This window comes from Theropithecus gelada, chromosome 18 (assembly GCF_003255815.1).
Source record: "Theropithecus gelada isolate Dixy chromosome 18, Tgel_1.0, whole genome shotgun sequence".
NCBI lineage: Eukaryota > Metazoa > Chordata > Mammalia > Primates > Cercopithecidae > Theropithecus > Theropithecus gelada.
Window position 1 is genome coordinate 63,469,379 of NC_037686.1, and position 11,389 is coordinate 63,480,767.

An 11,389-nucleotide genomic window follows, 5' to 3' on the forward strand; every position below is an offset into this window, starting at 1 on the left:
CATTTTGTTATATTTTTGCACTGATAGGGTTTGTTTCCTTTCTCCCTTTCTCAGACTCTCCCTATTTTTTTGGTGATATTTTCTTTGTGGTTACCACTGAGCTTACATAAAACACTTCATAGCTATTAGTTATAATAGTCTGTTTTAAGCTGGTAACAATTTTAGTTGCATACAAAACTCTGTTTACCTCTCCTTTTCCCATGTTTTATGGTATTGATGTTTAAATTTACTTCTGTATGTTCATTAACAAGAATTAGTCATAGTTACTTTTAACACTTTTGTGTTTTAACTTTTGTACTTGAATTAAACATGATTTATTGTGCTAACATTGTAGTAATACAGTATTCTGTTTTTTTCTGTATGTTTACCCTTCCAATGAGTTTTATATTTTTATGCTCTTGTGTTGCTTTTTAGCATCCTTTCATTTCAAGTTGATGAATTTCCTTTAGTATTCTTTGTGCAGGAGAGATAGTGGAGATGATTGACATCCCAATGCGTTGTTTGTCTGAGAAAGTCTGAGAAAATCTCTCAATTTGTAATGGAAAGGTTTATGAGGTACAGTATTCTTGGTTGGCAGTCTTTTTATTTTAGCACTTTGAGTACATCATCCCATTCCCTTCTGACCTGCAGAGTTTCTGATGAGAAATCTGATGTAATCTCATGGAGGTTCCCTTGTTGGTAGCAAGTTGTTTCTTTCTTGCTGCTTTAAAAATTCTCTCCTTGTCCTTAGCTTTTAACTTATTATAATGTATCATGGTCTGGGTAACTTTGTATTCATCTTATTTAGTATTCTTTGGACTTTTAGGATCAAGATGTTAATCTCTATTCCCATGTTTGGGAAGTTTTCAGCCATTATTTGTTTGAATTTTTTTTACTAATTTGTCTCTCCTTTTCCTAGAGCTCTCATAATGTATATATTCATTTGTTTGCTGGTGCCCCATAATTTCTTTATGGTGTTTTTATTCTTTTAAACTTTTTTTTTTCTTTTTGCCCCTCTGACTGGACAGCTTCCAATGATCTATCTTTAAATTTACTGATTCTTTGTTCTGCCTATCTAGTCATCTGTTGAACCTCTCTAATTGAATTTTTTAATCCAATTATTGTATCCTTCAGTTATATTCAGTTAATCCAAATATTGTATCTTTCAGTTTTCTGTTTGGTACTTTTTTTATTGTCTATCCCTTTGTTAAAATGATTGCTTCATTCAGATATTGCTCTCTTGACCTTCGTTAGCATCTATATAATGATTATTTATAATCAGTTGGAACACATATTTCCAGTTCATTTGGGTTGGTTTCTGTAGATTTATGTAGTTATTTTAATGAACATACATTTACCAAATTTTTTCACTTTTCATGACCCTCTGTGTTGGTTTTTATTAGATAAAATAGCCACTTCTCTCACAGACTGACCTCATATCAAAGATGATCTTCACCTATCTGCCTTTCCAGAGATTCTGGGTGTCTCTCAAGTGTTTGTGCTTATTTAAAAATTCTGTCTTTGTTTTTAGTGGCAGCCATGATAGTATTCCCAAGTACCCTCAGTGCTTTGAGACAGGTGAGATAGGATCCAGTTCTTTGAATAACAGCCAGGAAAATTAAGGTGGTAGATATGTGGTCCAATTCTTTTTCTTCTCAAGGTAAACTAGGAGGTGGAATTTATTGTCTGCTCACTCTGTACTGAGCTGGTGAGGTGGGGGACAGTGACAAGTGCCTGTACACTTTTTCAGATGGCATGCACTTTCAAACTGTTGCTTTGCTGTCTGTCATCCCCAGAGAGCTTGTGAATGCTGGGCTCTCTTAGCTCTCAAATACACATGGGTTTAGAGGCCAGTCCCTCAGGTAGCAACCAGAAAAGTTGTGAGGGGGCTAGATGAGAAATCCAGCCCCCTCTAGGGAGAAGTTGGAGGACTGATTTTTTCACTGGAGTGGGCTCAGTGGAGAAGTCATGGGATTTTCCCTTGTGACTGTACAACCTCTAAGAGAACTAGTGATTGCATGCCCCATTAGCTTCCAGCACTGCACTCAGTCAAGGGGAAGAGGCATAGGAAGTGCTCACATGGCTGTTTAAAACTGCCTTTTTGTTCTCTGTGGTCCTGGAGGTCTAGTGAATGCCAGGTCCCATCAGCTTCCAGAGATGGGCAGATTGGGAGTTAGTCCCTTGGGTATCAACTGTAAAAGGTGGGGCACTAGATGTGTGGTTCAAATTGTTTGCTTCTAGGGAAGAAATTGGGAGATGAGAATTCCCCACTAGTTGTGTGGTGTGGCAGGGATGTGCTTTATATGTCTCAGCCTTTCCTACTCATTTCAAAGTGGGAATTTTCTCAGTCACCCGGTGTACAGGAGGCTCTCAAGTAGTATCTGGAGTTTTCAGAGGGAACTGATCCATGTGTAGCTATGTGTGTCTGTGGGTGGAGGAAGAGTTTTGAGCCTATATTGTACTATAGTGCTGGAAGTCCTACCCCCTCAATTACGTTTTAACTTATCTTCCTTCTTCAATATTGGTAGCTCTACAGTTAATTGTCTTGCAAAAGCCAGAGTACTCTTTAAAACCTGAAAATTAGATTATTTCCCTTCCTTGCTCAAATTTTTTTCAACAGTGTGTTATAAAATCCATAGTTCTTTTCTCAGCTTGTCAGATCTTATATGATTACATTTCCTATCTGGTAGACCTCATTTCTTGCAGCTTTATACCTTCCTTTTTCCTTGTGAGCTGCTTTTTTCAGTTCCTTTAAGACATTACTCCTATTTCCCCATCAGAGCTGTTTCCCTTGCTATTCTTCCTTACCATTTAATGTGGTTTGGCTCTGTGTCCCCAACCAAATCTCTTGTTGAATTGTAATTCCCAACTTTGGGGAGAAGGGTCTGGTGGGAGGTAATTGGATCATGGGGACAGATTCCCCCCCTTGCTGTTCTTGTGATAGTGAGTTCTCACAAGATCTGGTTGTTTAAAAGTGTGTAGCACTTTCCTCTTTACTCTTTTTCTCTCTCTCCTGCTGCCATATGAAGATGTGCTTGCTTCCCATTTACCCTTCCACCATGATTGTACGTTTCCTGGCCTCCCAGCCATGTTTCCTCTTGTACAGCCTCTGGAACTATGAGTCAATTAAACGTCTTTTCTTCATAGATTACCCAGTCTCAGGTAGTTCTTTATGGCTGTGTGATAATGGGCTAACACATCATTGTAAGACTTAGTCCTTACTTCATTCAAGTGACTACACATAGGGATTTTCTTTAGGAATGAAATTGCTTCTCCCCCAAGTCACCAAGTATCACCTTACCTGGCTTTTTCTTCATAGCATTTATGGCTGCATCGTGTTCTATGATACATTTATAATTCTATTTCTCAATTTTCTGTTTTCCTATTAGACCATAATCTTTATGAGGATGAGAACTATTGTTTGCTATTTTATCTTTAATATATGGAACAGCTTGCCATATAAGTGCCAGATAAATAGTTGTTGGAAGAATGAATTTACTTATAAAAGAGACTTATGATACATTTCTATATTTTGTCAGTTAAAGATTTAACTTGTAATTAGTATAAAATAAGTGTTTTTGACTACCGGAGAGGGACTAGTTTGAATTAGTGTACACATTTTAAAAATTAAATCACGTTATTTTAAATATATACAAGACTTTCAGTATTTTGAAATCAGGTGTGGTGTAAACAATAAAAAATATACCTAGTAGCTTAAGCTACATCAATATTGAGTCACAAGTGAATTAATAGCAATGGTTTTGTCTTAAGCATTATTTGTTTATTACAAGTGATACCCCCTAACTTCTTGAAAATAGCAATTGCCCTAGTATGATAATTATTTTTATTTCAAATTTGCTCAAAATACCAATTTCTCAAAATGATTGAAATGTCAATTCAGTCTTTATTAAATTTGTGAAGTATTCTAACCTATCACAATTTAAAATTGTAAATTCTTCTCCCATTTACAGGTGAAATATGATATCTGAGATTTGTGTTAAAACAGTAAAGTGTAGGAGTTGGTGAGAGTATGGATAGAATATTGGCTATGAAAAATGTTGAAGCTGGGTGATAAAAATTTTGATAAAATACTGAGTGCGGGTGATGAGTAAAAAGGGGTATATAATACCATCTTTATATTTGTATTTGTTTTACATTTTTCTATAGTAAATAGTTTAGAAACAAAAATGTTTGCTGAAATTTTGTCACCAAAAAAAAGAGAAATATGGTCTTGTTAGTTTTCAAAATAGCTTATGAACTTTGGGAGATTTTATTTATTAATTAAAGAAGTAGCAAGCAAATTTATTGCCTATTTCTTATTGGTCAATTCAAGGACCAACTTTAGAAATTCTTTGATTCATGCCAGTGAAAAGCTTATTCCAATAGATTGTTTATTTCTATTTATTTAAATACAGGTATTACTGTAACTTTTATGCAATTTGTACATTTTACATCTATTTGCTTTTCTTTATTAGATATAGTCCAGGGATATGTATAATTTATAATTTAAATCCTCTGAGTCTTACAGTAACCTCATGCACCAACAGTGTTAAAAAATTGTGCATACTGGTGATATTGGAAATATGCCTTTTAAAGGCCATTATTTTAACATTTAACAAATATGTGATTCTCATTAAATAATAAAACATTTTGTAGATTTAAAAATTAGATTATTGTGCTTAGGTGGCATATTAAAACCAACACCAACACAGTTACCTGAGTGTTCATTTATTCTTCCCTCTTCTTAAATAGCCTAACTCCAGTCTGTCAAATGGGCATGATGTTTGCATCTACTAAGATTTTTTTCCTAATTAGATACCAGTGGATTGTCAAAAGTGCAGTTACCGAACATTAGCATGGTAGTTAGAAAAAACAGCCCAACTGCTGTGTAATTATCTCCAAGTTGTATAGGGCATAAATACAAATTATTATATCCTTAGGGCTCAGGGGTGACGTTTTGAATATAAATGCTTTAGACTTTTAAGAGGCACTGTGCATACACGATCACAAGAACTTCTAAATATTGAATGTTGAAGTTTCACAGAGAATGAGGATAAATGGCACTGAACGTCACTGTAGGATTCTGTATTAAAATATTGATGTAATTCAGTTGCACAGATGCAATGTATGTACTCAGCCACAAGGGAGGCTTGTCGTAGCTGTGACATCTAACAGCTGGGTGACCTGGAGAAAGTTACTTAATTATAATAGGCCTCAGCTTTCAGTTCATTAAATGGGACAATGCTGCCTGACAAATTGATGATAATTTATTGAACCTGAAAACACATTCCTATTTCTTTATTAGTAAAATGATTTCTATGTTTGATATTATTGATACACTAATCATGAGAGTATCAAGGCATGCCAACAAATATGCCTATTTTATTATTAAAAATGCACATTCTGTAAGTTAGCAAATGCATACTAAAATTTTTAATTTTTTATGTTCTCTGCTTTTTTTTGATTAGAAGAAACTCACAGTAGTGAACATAGTATAAACACTGGAGTATTAAGCTCCTACAGTACTAATAAAACCAAGATAATTCTTCTACCTGATATTTTTTGGGACAGTTTTTTGGAATCCTGAGCCACCATATAAGGACAAATATTCTGACACTGCCATGCTGGAGAGACCACCTGTAGGTCCTTTGATTGACCATCCCAGCTATTCTCAGACTCCTAACTATCCTGTCCAAGGTCCATACGTGTGAGTGAAGGTGCCTGGGATCCTCGGGACTAGCCTCCCTGCCAACTGAGTACCACAAAGGGACCTCAGCTGTCAGTGCCCTGTGGAGCCTGAGAACCTAGCCTGGCTCTGGTTCCTCACCCACAAGGTGAGATAAAATAAAATGAATGGATGGGTTTAAGCCAGAAAATAATTTGTTAGCGATAGGCAAAATTGGCTCTCTAAAAATCATTTAATATGAAGATACAAAGAACTCATAACAGCAGAAAATGATGTTAATACAGAAAATACCTACAAAGATAATCTTTTTGTTATCTTTATGAGATCATCTTATTTGACTGAACCTGAACTTACATCTAAGAGGTAATATCTGACAGAAAAGAAATTTACTAATTTTTTCCTCGGGAACACGTTTTATTGTATTCTCAAACCCTTTGCCCCTTGCCAAAATAGCTATAAATTCTGATTACTGTTGTTTAAACAATTATTTAGTTTCTACGTACTATATAGGGATTTATAAAGCATTAGCAGATTGAAATATGTGAGATGATTCTGGTGTGGCGACAAAGAGGATATTATAAATCAATGAACATGCACTAAACTCATTTATGAGTGAAGCATAGTATTTGTAAGCAAAGGAAAACTTCATTGACTGTGTTTGACTCTATCAGATTTGTAAACATTAAGGATGTTTAAGGTGAGTGAAAAGTAGAACTTCAGGGCTAGAATGTCTTGTTTTACTTAAAGCTCATATTCCAGCACTGTTTGATATGTACACTAATGGCAACCACATTGCCTCATGTGGCCTTTGAAGTCAAAAGGGTTGTGTGCTTCAAAGATGACTATTGCTGTTTAGATCCTTTATGGGAGGAGTTAAACTTGTGGAAAAGGAATACGTGCTAAAGAATTAACGATGTTTTTCAGAAACCACTAACTAAATTTTGTGCATTTGTAGCAGTGTGAAAGAAACATTTCTGTTCATAAAGGCGAGCTTGTCTTTTCAAGTTAAAGTATTGCTCTGTCAGAAACATTTGCTCTTCTAAAGCTTCTATGGTATTAATAAAAACATGTTATAGTGTGCCTTGATGCTTATAAAAGTGTCTCAACGAACAGGTTTAGAGATATTCTTCATTCTACCTTAAAATTCCTTGTTGAGATTTGTTATTTTGTTTTGTTTTTTAAGCTCCTGGCTGCTAATCTTTGGGTTATTTTTCAGTTCTTCAGCATACTCATCAGCGAGTGGTCAGTGAAAATAAAAGAGGGCAAAACAAAAAACAATTAATTTACCTTTTTTGCTAAAACAGTTTTAATGGTGTATAGTGCTGAAACTGACAACAAGATCTCTCAATTACTATTATATTTCACTTTCCATACAGCAAGAATTGTTTAATTATATTAGTTTCCCTTTAATTTTATGGATTTGTAAAAGAAAAGCACCTCTAATGAATACACAATTGATTAGGTGATTATTCTTTGTATAATTTGCATTTAACATAGCATCTTGGTTATAATAAACATTTACTCATATTTGCTGAATAAAATTATTAAAATCATCAATTTTAAAATATTTTAGAATTACCAAAGGAGAATCAACATATCAAATATGCATAAAGTTTAAATGTTCATCCAGTGAAGTTGTTAACACTGTGATATGGTTTGGCTCTGTTTCTCCACCCAAATCTCATCTTGAAATGTACTCCCATAATTCCCACATGTTGTGGGAGGAATCCGGTGGGCGTTAATTTGAATCATGGGGACAGTTTCCCCCATACTGTTATTGTTGTCGTGAATAAGTCTCATGAGATCTGATGAGATCTGCTTCTGCATCGTCCTCATTCTCTCTTGCCACCACCATGTAAGAAGTGCCTTTTTGGAGTTTGCAGTTTGCTGAGATCACGTCATAGCACTCCAGCCTGGGCGAAAGGGCAAGACTCCACCTCAAAAAAAAAAAAAAAAAGCCTTTTGCCTTCTGGCATGATTCTGAGGCCTCCCCAGCCATGTGAAACTATAAGTCTGATTAAACCTCTTTTTCTTCCCCATCTTGGGTATGTCTTTATCAGCAGTGTGAAAATGGACTAACACAGTAAATTGGTACCGGTAGAGTGGGACGTTGCTGAAAAAATACCCCAAAATGTGGAAGCAACTTTGGAACTGTGTAGTAGGCAGAGGTTGGAACAGTTTAAAGGGCTCAGAAGAAGACAGGAAAAATGTGGGAAAGTTTGGAACCTCCTAGAGATTTGTTGAATGGCTTTGACAAAAATGCTGATAATGATATGAACAATAAGGTCCAGGCTGAGATGGTCTCAGATGGGGATGAGAAACTTGGGAACTGGAGCAAAGGTGACTCCTATTATGTTTCAGCACAGAGACTGGTGGCATTTTGTCCCTGTCCTAGAGATTTGTGGAACTTCGAACTTGAGAGAGATGATTTAGGGAATCTAGTGGAAGAAATTTCTTCTTATTTTTATTTTTTGAGACGATGTCTTGCTCGGTTGCCAGGCTGGAGTGCAGTGGCACGATCTAGGCTCACTGCAACCTCCACCTCCTGGGGTTAAGCAATTCTCCTTCCTCAGCCTCCTGAATAGCTGGTACTACAGGAACCTGCCACCATGCCTGGCTAATTTTTGTATTTTTAGTAGAGATGGGGTTTCACCATGTTGGTCAGGCTGGTCTTGAACTCCTGACCTCAGGTGATCCACCCAACTCAGCCTCCCAAAGTGGTGGGATTACAGGCATAAGCCACCGCCTGGTCAGGTGGAAGAAATTTCTAAGCAGCAAAGCATTCAAGAGGTGACTTGGGTGCTGTTAAAGCATTCTGATTTAAAAGGGAAACAGAACATAAAAGTTTTGAAAATTTGCACCCTGACGATGCTGTAGAAGAGACAAACCCATTTTTTTTGAGGAGAAATTCAAGCTGGCTGCAGAAATTTGCATAAGTAACAAGGAGCTGAATATTAATTCCTAAGACAATGGGAAAAATGTCTCCAGGGCATGTTATAGGTCTTCATGGCAGCCTCTCCCATCACAGACCCAGAAGCCTGGGAGAAAAAAAATGGTTTCATGGGCTGGGCCTAAGGTCCCCATGCTGTGTTTAGCCTAGGGACTTGGTGCCCTTAGTCCCAGCTGCTCCAGCTGTTGCTAAAAGGGGCTAAGGTACAGGTCAGCCCATGGTTTTAGAGGGTGCAAGCCCCAAACTTTGGCAGCTTCCACATGATGTTGAGCCTGCGGGTGTGCAGAAGTCAAGAATTAAGATTTGGGAAGCTCCGCCTAGATTTCAGAAGATGAATGGAAATGTTTGGATGCCCAGGCAAAAGTTTGCTGCAGAGGCAGGGCCCTCATGGAGAACCTCTGGGCAGTGTGGAAGGGGAAATGTGTGGTCAGAGCCCCCACATGGAGTCCCTAGTGGGGTGCTGCCTAGTGGGGTGCTGCCTAGTGGAGCACTGCCTAGAGGAGCTGTGAGAAGAGGCCACCATCCTCCTGATGCCAGAATGGTAGATCCACTGACAGCTTGCACCATGTGCCTGGAAAAGCCACAGACACTCAACACCAGCCCATGAAAGCAGTCAGGAGGGCTGCTATACCCTGCAGAAGCCACAGGGGCAGAGCTGCCCAAGACTATGGGAACCTACCTCGTGCATCAGTGTGACCTGGATGTGAGACATGGATTCAAAGGAGAATATTTTGGGGCTTTAAAATTTGACTGTCCTGCTAGATTTTGGACTTGCATGGGCCCTGTAACTTCTTTGTTTTGCCCAATTTCTCACATTTGGAGTGACTGTATTTACCCAATACCTGTACCCCCGTTGTACCTAGGAAGTAATTAGCCTGCTTTTAATTTTACAGGCTCATAGGCAGAAGGAACGTGCCTTGTCTCAGATGAGACTCTGGACTGTGAACTTTTGGTTTAATACTGAAATGAGTTAAGACTTTGGAGGACTGTGAGGAAGGCTTGATTGATTTTGAAATATGAGGACATGAGATTTGGAGGGGCCAAGAGTGGAATGATATGGCTTAGCTTTGTGTCCCCACCCAAATCTCATCTTGAATTGTACTCCCATAGTTGCCCCGTGTTGTGGGAGGGACCCGGTGGGAGATTATTTGAATTATGGGGGCAGTTTCCTCCTTACTGTTCTCATGGTAGTGAGTAAGTCTCGTGAGAGCTGATGGTTTTATCAGGGGTTTCCACTTATGCATCATCCTCATTTTCTCTTGCCAGTGCCATGTAAGAAGCACCTTTTGCCTTCTGCCATGATTCTGAAGCCTCCCCATTCATGTGGAACTTTAAGTCCAATTAAACCTCTTTTTCTTCGCAGTCTTGGATATGTCTTTATCAGCAGCATGAAAATGGACTAATACACACTGTAACAAGAAGAATTTAGGCATATTAGTTTCAAAGATATGAGCACAGAAATGGGAATTTCAAGATTTTTGGAGATGCTAATTTAATAGAACTTTTGAAATTTCATAAGCATGCATTGCCCCTTGAGAAGTAGTAACTGCTTGACAAATGTAGATTTTTATTATTACTGACATTTTGAGAAAATATCTGCAGCTGAAGATCCTGCAATTGTGAAAAATGTCATAAGTTTTTCATACACCCAGTTCTTTTGTCACAAAATATGATCAGATTTTCTGCTTAGAAAGTGTTTTTGGCTGAATAGGTTATAGTCTACACTGTATGTAGGCACAGTGAAAAAATGACAGGTAGTTTTCTAACATCTTTTTGAAAATATGTGTTTACATCAGAATATTGACAATAATGCTATAACTGTTATGATATAGGTGACAAAAGTAACTTAATTATAACTTTTCAAAAATGTTTGTCATCTTATCCATACAGTTTTTTATCTGAAAAATGACGGGCAATCATATGGAAAACAAAATTAGTAGAATGCAATTTAGAGATAAGAAAAAATTTCTTTCTTCAATAAAATAATTTAATGGTATTCAGGAAAATGCAAATGTGAGAGTCAGTGTACGATGTCAGGTAGCTCTATTCTGTCAAACTTGAAGATAAATATCTCAACTTATGATAATTGAGTGTTTGAATACCCAAGTTTCACATACTTATAAATCTGAACATTTTATACTTGGCCTTTAGGAGGTTAGTATATCGCAGCAAAAATCTTTTATTTTTGTGATATATATTTATTATGCTAACATGTACATAAAACTTACCATTTTAACCATTTTTAAATGTATAGTCTAGTAGCAATAAATACATTCACATTGTTGTGCAGCCATTATCACTATCCATCTCCAGAACCTGTCTTTCCAAACAGAAACCCTGTATCCATTAAATGGTAACTCCCCATTCTCTTCTCCCCCAGCCCCTGGTAAATAACTACCAGTCTACTTTCTATCCCCATGAATTTAACTACTTTAGGTAACGCATTTAAGAAGAATCCTAGAATATTTACCCTTTTGTGATTGGCTTATTTCACTTAGTATAATGTCTTCTAAGTTCTTCCATGTTGTAGCATATATCAGAATTTCCTTTCTTTCAAAAACGGAGTAATATTTCACTGTATGGATATGCTACATTTTTTTCTCTTTTTTTAAAATTTTACTTTAAGTTCTGGGATATATGTGCAGTACGTGCGGGTTTATTACATAGGTATACATGTGCCATGGTGGTTTGCTGCACCTGTCAACCCATCATCTAGGTTTTAGGCCCTGCATGCATTAGGTATTTGTCCTAATGCTCTCCCTCGCCTTGCCCCC